Source organism: Camelus ferus, chromosome 3, assembly GCF_009834535.1.
Source record: "Camelus ferus isolate YT-003-E chromosome 3, BCGSAC_Cfer_1.0, whole genome shotgun sequence".
NCBI classification, from domain to species: domain Eukaryota; kingdom Metazoa; phylum Chordata; class Mammalia; order Artiodactyla; family Camelidae; genus Camelus; species Camelus ferus.
The window spans coordinates 53,538,919-53,550,396 of NC_045698.1; positions in this window are offsets into that span (position 1 = coordinate 53,538,919).

Here is an 11,478-nt window from a genome sequence, read left to right on the forward strand (position 1 = left end):
TTCCCCTTCCCGTCCCTGCATCCTCTTTTTGAAAGCCAGAGTCTCACTTCAGGTTGGGGTGTTGGTGGCAGCAACCGTTCTTCTTTTTGTTTTTATCAGTTTATAACTTTATAATACTGTCATTAAAGCAATAATACATATTAATTAACAAAATTCCACAAAGTATATTTTATGTATTAAACTCCACTGTGGGATAATGAGAGACGAAATTAAGAAGCAATGATTTTAACTCATTTATCAGCGATTATCTGATGGAGAAAAGACCATGACCATTTTCTGTCGTTGTGCAGATGATGTCAATTAAAAGTAATATGTAGTTTTGAGTCCTCAAAGGTGAAAAGGAGACTTATCTCTGGGCAGGCTCCCTTTATTTAGAAAAATAGCCCGCTAAATTTGGCCCATTAGTAAATATATGTAAAGCAAGTTCACAGCCCAGAGTTGGTCTCTAGGGAGCTGGAATCCTGAATCTGGGTTGCTGGTTGCCCACACCTGTTGGTTTGGGAAAATCTGAGGTTCCCAGGAAGGGACTGGGCAAATTTGCATGAAGGCACAGGTCTCCTTTCCTTCATTTAAAAAGTTTTTATTAATGTATAGTAGATGTTAATAGATGTGCATTTCACAATTTCAATGATTTTGCTCAAACTGAAGCATCATTAAGATCAAGAGACAGAGCATTACCAGCTCTCTAGAAGACTCCCTCATATTCCCTCTCTTCCCGGGGGGCAGGGTAATAGCTTCAACCAGCATAGGTGACTTTTGCTTGTATTTACGCTTGCTAGCAATTGAACCATACAGAATATACTCTGTTTCTGGCTTCTTTCACTCAACATTGTGTTGAAGAGATGCATGCTGTCTATGGGTTTAGCTTGTTCATTCTTTTTGCTGTATAGTATTCCACTGTGTGGATGTACCTTAGTTTATTCATTTTATTACTGACACACATTTGAGTAATTCCCAGGTTTGGGACATTACAAATAATGCTGCTAGGAACATTATAGCAGATGTCTTCGGTGAACATATATACACATTTCTGTTGGGTACATACCTAGGAGCAGAATTGTGAGTCATGAAGCAGGCATATGTTCAGCTTCTGTAGATATTGCCAAACAGCTTTTCAAAGTAAATGATTGAATTTTGACTCCTATTTGATTAGTTTCCTATTGCTGCTTGTAACAAATTACCACAAACTTAGCTTAAAACAACACAAGTGTATCCTCTTCCAGTTCTAGAGGTCATGTCCAAATGGGGTTTTAGGTGACTAAAATCTAAGTGTTGGCAGGGCTGAGTTACTTCTTGGGGCTCTAGGGGTTAATTCATTTCCTTGCCTCTTCCAATTTCTAGAAGCTGCCTGCTTTCCTTGGCTGGTGGCCCCTTACTCCCTTCATATCTCGGTTTCTCTCGTTCTCAACTCAGCTTCTGTTGTCACATGTCTTTGTCTCCCTCGCTTCCTTCTATCCTCTTGCTTCACTCTCATAAGAACCTTTGTGATTATACTGTATCTACTCAGATAATCCAGAGAAGTCTCCCACGTCAAGATCTTTGGTTTAATCACTTCTTGCAAAGTTTTTGAGGGTAACATATTCATAGATTCCAGGGATTAGGATGTGAGCCTCCTTGGGGAGGGCATTATTCAGCCTACTACACCTGTTATTGGGGTATTCTTGGATGGATGTTGAACATGTTGGATGAATGGAGAGAGGCTGGACTGGGTGGAAAAAAAGAACAATGAAGCCCTGAGATACAGTTCACCTAGAGGACTGGTGCTGTTGACTTGGGTGCTGTGCCAGGGCCGGTAGGCAGGAGAGGGAGGCTGATGCTGGGACATCATCTTTGGTCACCACAATCCTGGCACCACCAACATGTCTGAGGCAAGGGGCTTTCCTAGAAAGAATGAGAGTCCAGGTCAGTTTGGACCTGTGCACCCTGCTGAGTGAAACGTTGGGAAAGTCAGACTCTCCTCTGTGGGAGCTGGAACAATAAGAAAATAATGGAGTGGGGAATGGTATAGCTCAAGTGGTAGAGTGCATGCTTAGCACCCAGGATGTCCTGGGTTCAATCCCCAGTACCTCCTCCAAGCAGAAATAAATGAAGAAACCTAATTACCTCCCCCTCATAAAAACGAACAATACAAGAAAACAATGGACAACGGATCACATTTTGCACTGTGGGCAAGGCCCTGTTAGTGGACAGTGCCCTGACCCCATGCCATGTCCCTGTCCATCCTCCAGGCTTTGGGGATCGACCTGTTTCAGGGCTGATGGTAGAACTGTGGGTACTGACTTTCAACAGTAGATGAGGATGAGATGGAACAGGATGGGGCAGGAGAGCCTTTTAATCTAAGCAGGCTTGCCTTGCTTCGTTGTAACTTGAGTGTTAAAGAAAGATGACTTTAACATTCAAGGCATGAAGATGAGGACACATAGTTTCTACCTACTTCTGGTCTCATTTTAGTACAGCAATCACACCCTTGAAGGAAATAGGACAGATGTTATTATCTCCACTGTACCGATCGGACCACCAGGGCTCATGGTGATTTACTCAAGGAGCCTCAGGAATGGAACCAGGAACAGAACGGGCCTTGTAGCTCTTCCTGTTCCTGCTCCACCTCCCTGCTGTGTGAGATCCACTAAGACGCCAGGTGATGAGAGCTGAGGGGCAGAACTGACCCAAGGTGTGTAAACCAAATGAAACACATCCTACTTTGTGAGTGATAAAGTGAGATGATCTGAAATATACAACTTCCTGTCCTTATGGTTTCATGCCATTGAAAATATGTTTTGGTAGAGTTTTTTAGGAACAAGTAAAAGTAGATGTGTGATTTTGATAAACATCTTGGTCTGAAATCCCTCCATCTACTTTCTGCCCTGTAGAAATAAGCTGAACACTTTGGTCTACTGTTGGAACCCCTCCAGTCCTCTTCAAAATTGTGGTTTATACTATAATTCATTTACTATCTACTTAATTCAGATCTCAAGGCAGAGAGGAGATGTGAGGTTAGTCTGCCATTTTGAATTAAAAATCCCATGGTTAGCATCATCATAGGCATCATCATTATTAATAAATACTTTCCTTTCTTGAGCAGCTGTTTTTCCCCTGGACTTTTCGTCTTCCCTTCCATCCCGCCTTCCACCTCCCTTAAGCTTCTCTGTCTCTAACTTGTTCCAAGTTCTCAAGGATAGTATCAAATCTTTGGACTCTCCTTTTACCTCACTCTTTTCAAATTTTGATTGACTGCTTCCTGGGAATTCTACTCTGCTGTCACCCTGGGTTTCTGTGATTCTCATGGATAGACCTGTGTTTTCTTCTTTCTTAATTTGTGACATTCCTCTCTCTTTTTTGGTACGTATCTCCAGTATCTTCCTAGAAAGTATATGTAGAAGGTAATTTTTGAGTCCTTGAATATCTGAAACTGTCTTTGTTCTACTCTTACACTTGTTTGATAATTTTTCTGAGTAGAAAATTCCAAGTTGAAAATGACTGTTCTTCAAAAATCTGAAGGTATTCTCTGTATTCTAATTCCCAGAGTTATTGAGAGAAAATCTGAGGCTATTCTGATTCTTTTTTAAAAATATATTTTTACTGAGGTATAATCAGTTTACATTGTTGTGTCAACTTCTGGTGTACAGCACAATACTTCAGTCATATAGGAACATACATATATTCATTTTCATATTCTTTTTCACCATAAATTACTACAAGATATTGAATATAGTTCCCTGTGCCATACAATATAAACTTGTTGTTTACCTATTTTATGTATATTAGTTAGTAAACCAAATGAAATCTCAAATTCCCAATTTATCCCTTCTTACCGTCTTCCCCCCATAACCATAAGTTTGTTTTCTATGTCTGTGAGTATTTCTGTTTTGTAAATAAGTTTGCTTGTCTTTTTTTTTTTCTTAGATTCAACATTTTTGTTTCTCTTTCTGGCTTAATTCACTTAAAATGACATTCTCCAGGTCCATCCATGTTGCTGCAAATGACATTATTTTATTCTTTTTTATGGCTGAGTAGTATTCCATTGTATAAATATACGACAACTTCTTTATCCAGTCATCTGTCAGTGGACATTTGGGTTGTTTCTATATCTTGGCTATTGTAAATAGTGCTGCTATGAACATTGGGGTGCATGTATCTTTTCAAATTGGGGTTTTCTCTGAATATATGCTGGATCACATGTTTAAGTCTATTTTTAGTCTTTTGAGGACTCTCCATACTGTTTTTCATAATGACTGCACCAGACTACATTCCCATCAGCAGTGTAGGAGGATTCCCTTTTCTCCACACCCTCTCCAGCATTTATCGTTTGCGGACTTTTGAATGATGGCCATTCTGACTGGTGTGAGGTGATACCTCATTGTAGTTTTGATTTTCATTTCTCTGATAATTATTGATATTGAGCATTTTTTCATGTGATTCTTGATCTTTTAGTTGGGACATTTTCTTCCCTCTCTCTTTGGAAACATGCAGAATTTACTCTTTCTCTACAGAGGTTTCAGTGTCACTATTATTTGCCTTGGTCTGGGTCTATTTTTATGTAATGTTTTAGGCATTTAGTAAGTACTTAACATCTGGGAACTCATGTTGTTAAGTTCTGGGAAATTCTCTTGAAAAGCAGTTGTAAATTGTGCAGTAAAAATATATGCACAGAAGACTTAATTGCAGAAGAGAGTAACTTTTTATCAACCTTAATGATACAAAAATAAAAATGTAGATGACAGAGCAGAGAGTTAGGGGAAAGTAAGTGAATGAAAGGAAAGTGGGGGCTCTGAGAGCCTCACTTTACAAAGCAAGGTGTGTCAGTGAAAAGTACTATGTACATTTGATCAAACAAGAAATGACAGAGATACCCACTGGAGACCCTGGAATAGTGATTCAGCTGCTAGGGGAAGCAGTGGTGTAGTGAGGTTTTAACACCAAGGGAGCCAACCAGGTTTGGGAGAAGAGTGACCTGTGCTAGGGATGGGTCCGGGAGCCAGCATTTAAACTGGTAACCCTGCTTGACTACTTTTTCTGCCTATCTCTCACATATTCTTTTCTAATAGCTTTCTTAAAGAGAAAATATTTTGAGGTAAAATTCACATAACATAAAATTAACCACTTAAAGCAAACCATTCTTAAGTTTCGGGGACAGTTTTGGAAAGCCTTAAGTGGTGTGTTCCAGAGTGGCGGCGGCAGACAAGGGACAACGGGCGACACTACGTGGCTGTGGCTGGGTCAGGGTGGGCTGGAGGAGTCTGATACCTGTTCTTCAAAGGCAGGGTGGAGCTCTCTCCCTCTTGCCTTAAGCCCCTTGCCTGTGGCCCCTGGTCTTCTCATCCATACAGGAAAATATTTAATTTCAGCTCTTCAGATGCAAGTATATTTTTTAAGGCCTTATGCACTTAAGAAAAGATTCAAATGCAGTGAATATTATCTTTGGGGGAGGGTTCTCTTTTGGACAGAAAAGGCTGTAGGAAAACATTAAACACTAAGCTTCTTGTCACACTGAGCAAAACAGAGTGTGTTTTACTTCCTATATTTATAATTTGCCTCCCCCTGGTTCCTTTCAACTCCTGTCAAGTCTCCCTCTTTCCCCACCCTGTCCTAGCATAATGGCAGGGCCCTGGCTGAGCTTTTCCTCAACATTTTCTAAACCTTAACAGCTTAGAGTGGTGATGCGCTGCTGTTTCCAAGCTGCCAGCAGTTTTCTGATTCATCTTTGGGAGAAAATTGCTTTCCTGTTCTGGAAAAAAAAAATGCTTCTGATGTGCTAAAAAGATCAGAAGTTAGGGCTAACACCTCCATTTATGAGTCTATGCTTAAAATCCATGAGCCTTAGACTTGTCTATGCCCAGAATTCCCAAAACTCCAGCTGTCTGTCCACAGCAGATCCCACACACCATGTAATTCCTGATAGAAGGAAAGAAAAGTTTCCATGAAAGAAAAGCTTTATAATAGCCTTTGGAGGTTAGCAGATACCAGTTAAATATGTTTTATGTCCAGCCCTTGCTCCTTAGACTGCAATCCCCAGGCGAGGCCATCTCTTCCCTGGGGTAGGAGCTCAGCCTCTGAACCTATTCTGTATCCAAAGCAGAAAAGTATTTAATATGGCTCTTTTGGATTGAAGACTGAACCCTTGTGGATTGAGAGGTCCATCTGCACATTGGCTTCTGTGACATTACAAAAGGTCTGGGATTTTTACAAAATTTAGCAGACATCTGGCTCTTCTTGGACTTTGTAAATGTCTTAGCAAATACAATTGCAGGGACAGTGGTGAAATGGGTTACCCAGTTTCAGGACTGCTTCCTCAGTACCTAAGTGGGTAGATCCAAAATCCTATTATGGAATTCAGAAGTTCAAGTCCGTGAGGAGATGGTTGACTCCATTGGACATAGAGTTGGTATCAGGCCTGGATGCAGACAGAATGAGGGTTGAACTCCGAGAAGAGGACCCAGGACAGGCCTGATGACGGAGGCTCTGGATAAGTGGGGTACCCCTAGAAAGGGATAATTGACCTATGGACTTTGGGGCAGTCAAACCATAATCTGGATTTAAATATCAGTGAAAGTGGCTTTGGGCCCAATGCTAGTGTCTTAAACAAAGCAGGCTATAAATATATATATTTTTCAAATAAAAAATAAGTCCAAGGCTGGTGCAGTTGGTTCCTTTATTGTTTAACCATCTTCAGTTTTCATCTCATGATCACAAAATGACTGCTTAACTTCTAGGCATTATGTCCACATGCCAGATCAGAAGGGTAAGGGTCAAACGGCAAAATATGTATGTCATCTTTATCTCTCCTGTTTGTTTTTCAGTAAAACAATAGTTTTCTTTGCTGCCTGACTCAGTGATTTCACCTGATATTCATTAGCTTGAATTAGGTTATACCTCTACCATAAGGAAAGCAAGAATTTTTTTTTTTTTCTGAGTTCACTGAAATTACAATAAAATCAAGATTCTGTTGGTAAAAAAAAGGCAGCCTAGCATAGGTTTCTAGCTGTGACCTGGATAATTACTTGACCTCTCTGTGTTCCACTTTCCTCATCTGTAAACTGGACACTGGACCATAACTGTCCCTATTTCAGAGGGTTATTATGAAGATTAAATGAGTTAACTTTTATAAAGCACACAGAGCATAGTGCTATTAAAGTATTTTAAAAATCTATTAATAAAGGGGAGAGTATTCACTGGATAAGCAGTTGGTAGGGCCTACCATTAAGCATGGCTGTTCTGTGTGATCATTCTCTTTTGTAATAACAGTTATTGAACATTACAACCTAATATTAGCTGTAGTTCAGGGGATTAAGGGAAGGGCTGCTGTCCTCACTTGGATACAGCATGGAAAAGCATTGTAAGGTGATCTGTGTAGAGTGGGCCAGGGGCTAAACTCTTGAAAGTAACAAGGCACAACCACAAGAGTTGAGGCAGAGCTACAGCTGGGCTACAGCTGTATTTCCTAGCTTCCCTTGCAGCTAGTGTGGCCATGTGACTAAGCTTTTGCCAGCAGAGAGTGAGCAGAAGTGAAGTGTGCATAGGGGAGAATCCCTGGCCTCTTGCCTTTGAGCCTTTCCCATCCAATGGCAAGAAGGGCAGTGGCTAGAGCTACCTTGTGAAGATGGCAGAGCTGCTGGGAAGCCTGGATCCCTGAATGACTGTGTGGTACAGAGCCACTCACTGACCTGGAACAGCTACCCTGGGCTGTTATATGAGAAAGAAAGAAATTCCTATTTTGTTTGAGCCATGGCACTTTGTGACTTAGTCATTCCAGCCTTTTGCCTCAATGCAATTACAATACAGTTATCCTTTAAAAATATGTTAGCTTATAATATGAATAAAATATTTCTAGAAGGATATTTAGGCAATTGTAATCATAGGTGACCTGTAGAGAGGGTAACCAAGAGCCTGGGGGAAAGTGGTGGGAGGGAGTTTTGTTTTTACTCCATATTTATTAATAACTGTTGAAATTTGAGCCATATAAATGTAATACTTATTGCAAAAATTAAAATAAAAATTACTTTATTAATTAGAAATGTTGATACTGCATCACTATACTTTGTGCCAATTGATCACTGATTGGCACTAAACCAGCACTTGACTCCCTTATTCACTAATCCTAAGCCCAGGGAAAGGAGAAAGGTGATGGATAAAGCTGGCAGAAAGGAGCAGCTGGGCAAATTCCTGAATGGAAGGCAGAGCTGCAGCACTCTGCCTGAGTCTCTGCCTGGGACCGCTTATCTGGGCACAGCAGGTGGACTCCTCATCTCTCATCAGACTGTGCGTCCTTGTGAAGGAGATGGTCACTGCATGCAGATTAATGTCACTTCCATTTCCTGAGCATTTTATGTCCCAAGATGGTATCTTTTAATAGGGGGCACTCCAGGAGACTGGCCCTGAATTTTTGGTTGCATGAGCAAGGTGACATTATCTACAACTGAAAGAGAATTCAGTTTCCACCCTTGTAACTTGAGTTGACTTTTCCTGTTTCCTATATTTTATGTTGATATGAAAGGCTGATTTACTATTTTCCTATTCATGATTTGCAACCATACTCCCATTTCAAAGCCAAAAGGAAAGGGGTAGTATACTATTGAGTGATTTTTCTCCTCGGGGATGAAATGGGGGTTTCTTAGTTAATATGGCACAAGGGAGGGCGTTGTGTGATTGATAGCTCTGAGTTTTCCCAAAACCTAATGAATATTTGAAATTATTATTTCATTCTTGCTTTATGTTTTCTTTTTACCATACAATGGCTCCTTTCATAACCTCTGGCCCCTGGGAAAACACTAACCCTCTTTGCTGGAGTACACTAATAACATTTTCCCTCCCTTCCCATCCTTGAACTCAATGTATTTTTCCCAGGAGAGTTTGTCTGGTGAAATAGATGGTAAATTAGTTACAGAAAAAGGGACCAAATAGCTTCAGAAACCATTTTTTTAACTGTTTGAAACTTAGAACATTAAAAAAATGGATACTTTGTTAATACCAGTTTCATCATCCCCATTGGTTCTTGGTTGCCCACCAAACTGAGCTTTATGTTGGACCCTGAGGGTCCCCGAGGGTCCCTCACACAGCCTGGCACAGTCTTTCAGCCTTACTGCCCAGGATTCCCTGTGGGATTCATCTGAAGCAACAGTCAGACTGAGAGCTGCTGGTTCCTGGGTGCACATGGCCCACTTCTCAGATGCCACCTTTTCATGAAATACATTCCCCCTGATCAGAGGCTGCAGCTGCATTTTGTGGCTTCTCTAGGGCACTTACCACTGCCAGCCTTAGTTACCGTTATTTGAGTCCATTTTGCATGGTCTTGGATGCAGAGAGCAGGTTTTAACCGTCTTTGCCTGTCAGCAGCCTCTGGCCCAGCCCTGGGCACATGGTAGTGAGACTCACAATTCAGTGTGAATTGCACTGAACATGTAGAGGGGCTAAAGAAACGAACAAAAGTGTATTTTCTGACGGGTTGGCAAACCACAGCCCATGGGCCAAGTCCACTGCTTTCACATTTTTCAATGGTTGAAAACAAACAAAAGATGAATATTTCATGAGATGTGAAAATGACATGAAATTCACATTTCAGTGTTCTGAAGTATAATTTTATTGGAGCCTAGCCACACTCATACATTTACATTTTGGTTGTTGCCTCTTTCCTACCCTCAAAGCAGAGCATAGTAGTGGCAACAGTGGTCATATGGCCTGCAAATCCTAAGATATGTACTGTCACTTTACAGATAAAGTTTGCCAGACCCTGCTTTATAAGCTAAGGATTTTCCAATGGAAATACGCATTTCTGCTCTCTTCCAAATCTACCGTTGTGGTGGAGGCATAAGTGATTACTATTTCCCTGTTTTGTTTTTTATACTATTTACTATTGAAATCTTCTGAGCATCAGCCCTCCATATGATAAAACAGAAGTACTCAATTCCTGCCACCCTCGAGAACATTCAGCAAAGGTACATTCAGCACACCAAATAAGTACCTGTGATGTGCTAGTGGGAGGTGGTTCTCTGGAGATAAGTTGATGAGCAAGATAAACACAGTCCCTACCCTTGTTGTGCTCATTTTAATGTAGAAAAAAATTAAATAATCCATAACCCATTGTTTTGGTAGAGAAGTTAGAAGGTGCTCAGAGAACCGAGAGTAAGAATACTTTAACTTGCCTAGGTGGCATCAAGGAAGGCTTCTTGGAGGAGGTGACATTTCCAGTGAGACCTGAAGGACAAGCGGGTATCACATCAGTGAAGAGTAGAGGGATCTGTATATGGAGAGAAAAAAAACTTCTTGCTTATTTAAGCCATTGTCATTTGAGGGTCTCTGTCATAGGCATCCACAGCTGTATCACAACAAATACATTCTTTGTACTGGAACAGACATTTCCTTCAGTCGTTGACAAGATCTGCTTCTCCTGTGGGGCTAGGAGTCAGAGCCCTTGGGTGGACCAGTGCAGGGAGGTACTTTGTGTTCCAGGATAAAGGATTCTGGGTTGCTGGCTGCTTATTTCTCTTTAGGGAGGTTTTCTCTAGTTAGCCCCTTGAATATCTTAAAAACATAACCAGAACCAAAGGCTTCTTATGTGCTGATACCCCTGCAGTTCCTCAGACAAGTTCTCTGAGCCTACTGCTTATTCTGGAAGATTCTCTCAGTCCTTGTACTTGACAAAACTCTCTTCTATTACATTGGCCATGGGAGGGGTTTGCACTTAATGGCAGCAAGCCGGTGGGAGTCTTCTGGCCTTCTGGTTTTCAGGGAGGAAGGACTGTTTCTGAGGCTTAGTGGATTTGTTCTAGAAAGAGGCTGGGAGACTTAGCTCTAGTGTCTCTTCTGACATCTGTCACCTAAATTCCACATACCACAGACATCCCAGCTGACCTATAAAACCAGGACAATGCAACGTCTTAGGGAAACTAACATCAGCTCTGTGAAGAACTTTAGACCAGAACTAAATACCAGGTAGTATTATCTTTACTTTAAAAATCAATGACAAAAAATAATTAATTACAGCCTGTGCTAAGAATGAAGATGTGTTTTTTCTTTTCTTCCGGTGATTCATTATTCATTCCAAATACTCATTTTGTCATGCAGAGGAACCATGTAAATATGAAAAGCAGTCCAGTAAATTAGTCAGCATACTGATGAAATGTTTTCATTAACTGGACCAACTCCTTATTCATGTAAATCAATGAGGAGATGAAGTGAGACTGGAATAATTGATCAGATGTACCCCTCTCCGTATCATGATTAACCTTTGACATATGCCTCCGGAATGCATTAGGTTTGTAATCAAAAGGGAAAAAACTGTGTTGTGAACATTGGCTATTTTGGGTTGTCCAGCATCCAAATATCCTTTCTATTTTGGCAAATCCAAGAGGAGTGATAGCCAGGATCTGGCTTCTCACTTTAGAACCTGAAGAGGAGAAGATAATCCCCCTTTGGACTCCTTAGACCTGTGTGTGGATGTTTGACTAAGGCTCAGCCAATCAGAGATTCTTGACTGAGACTTCA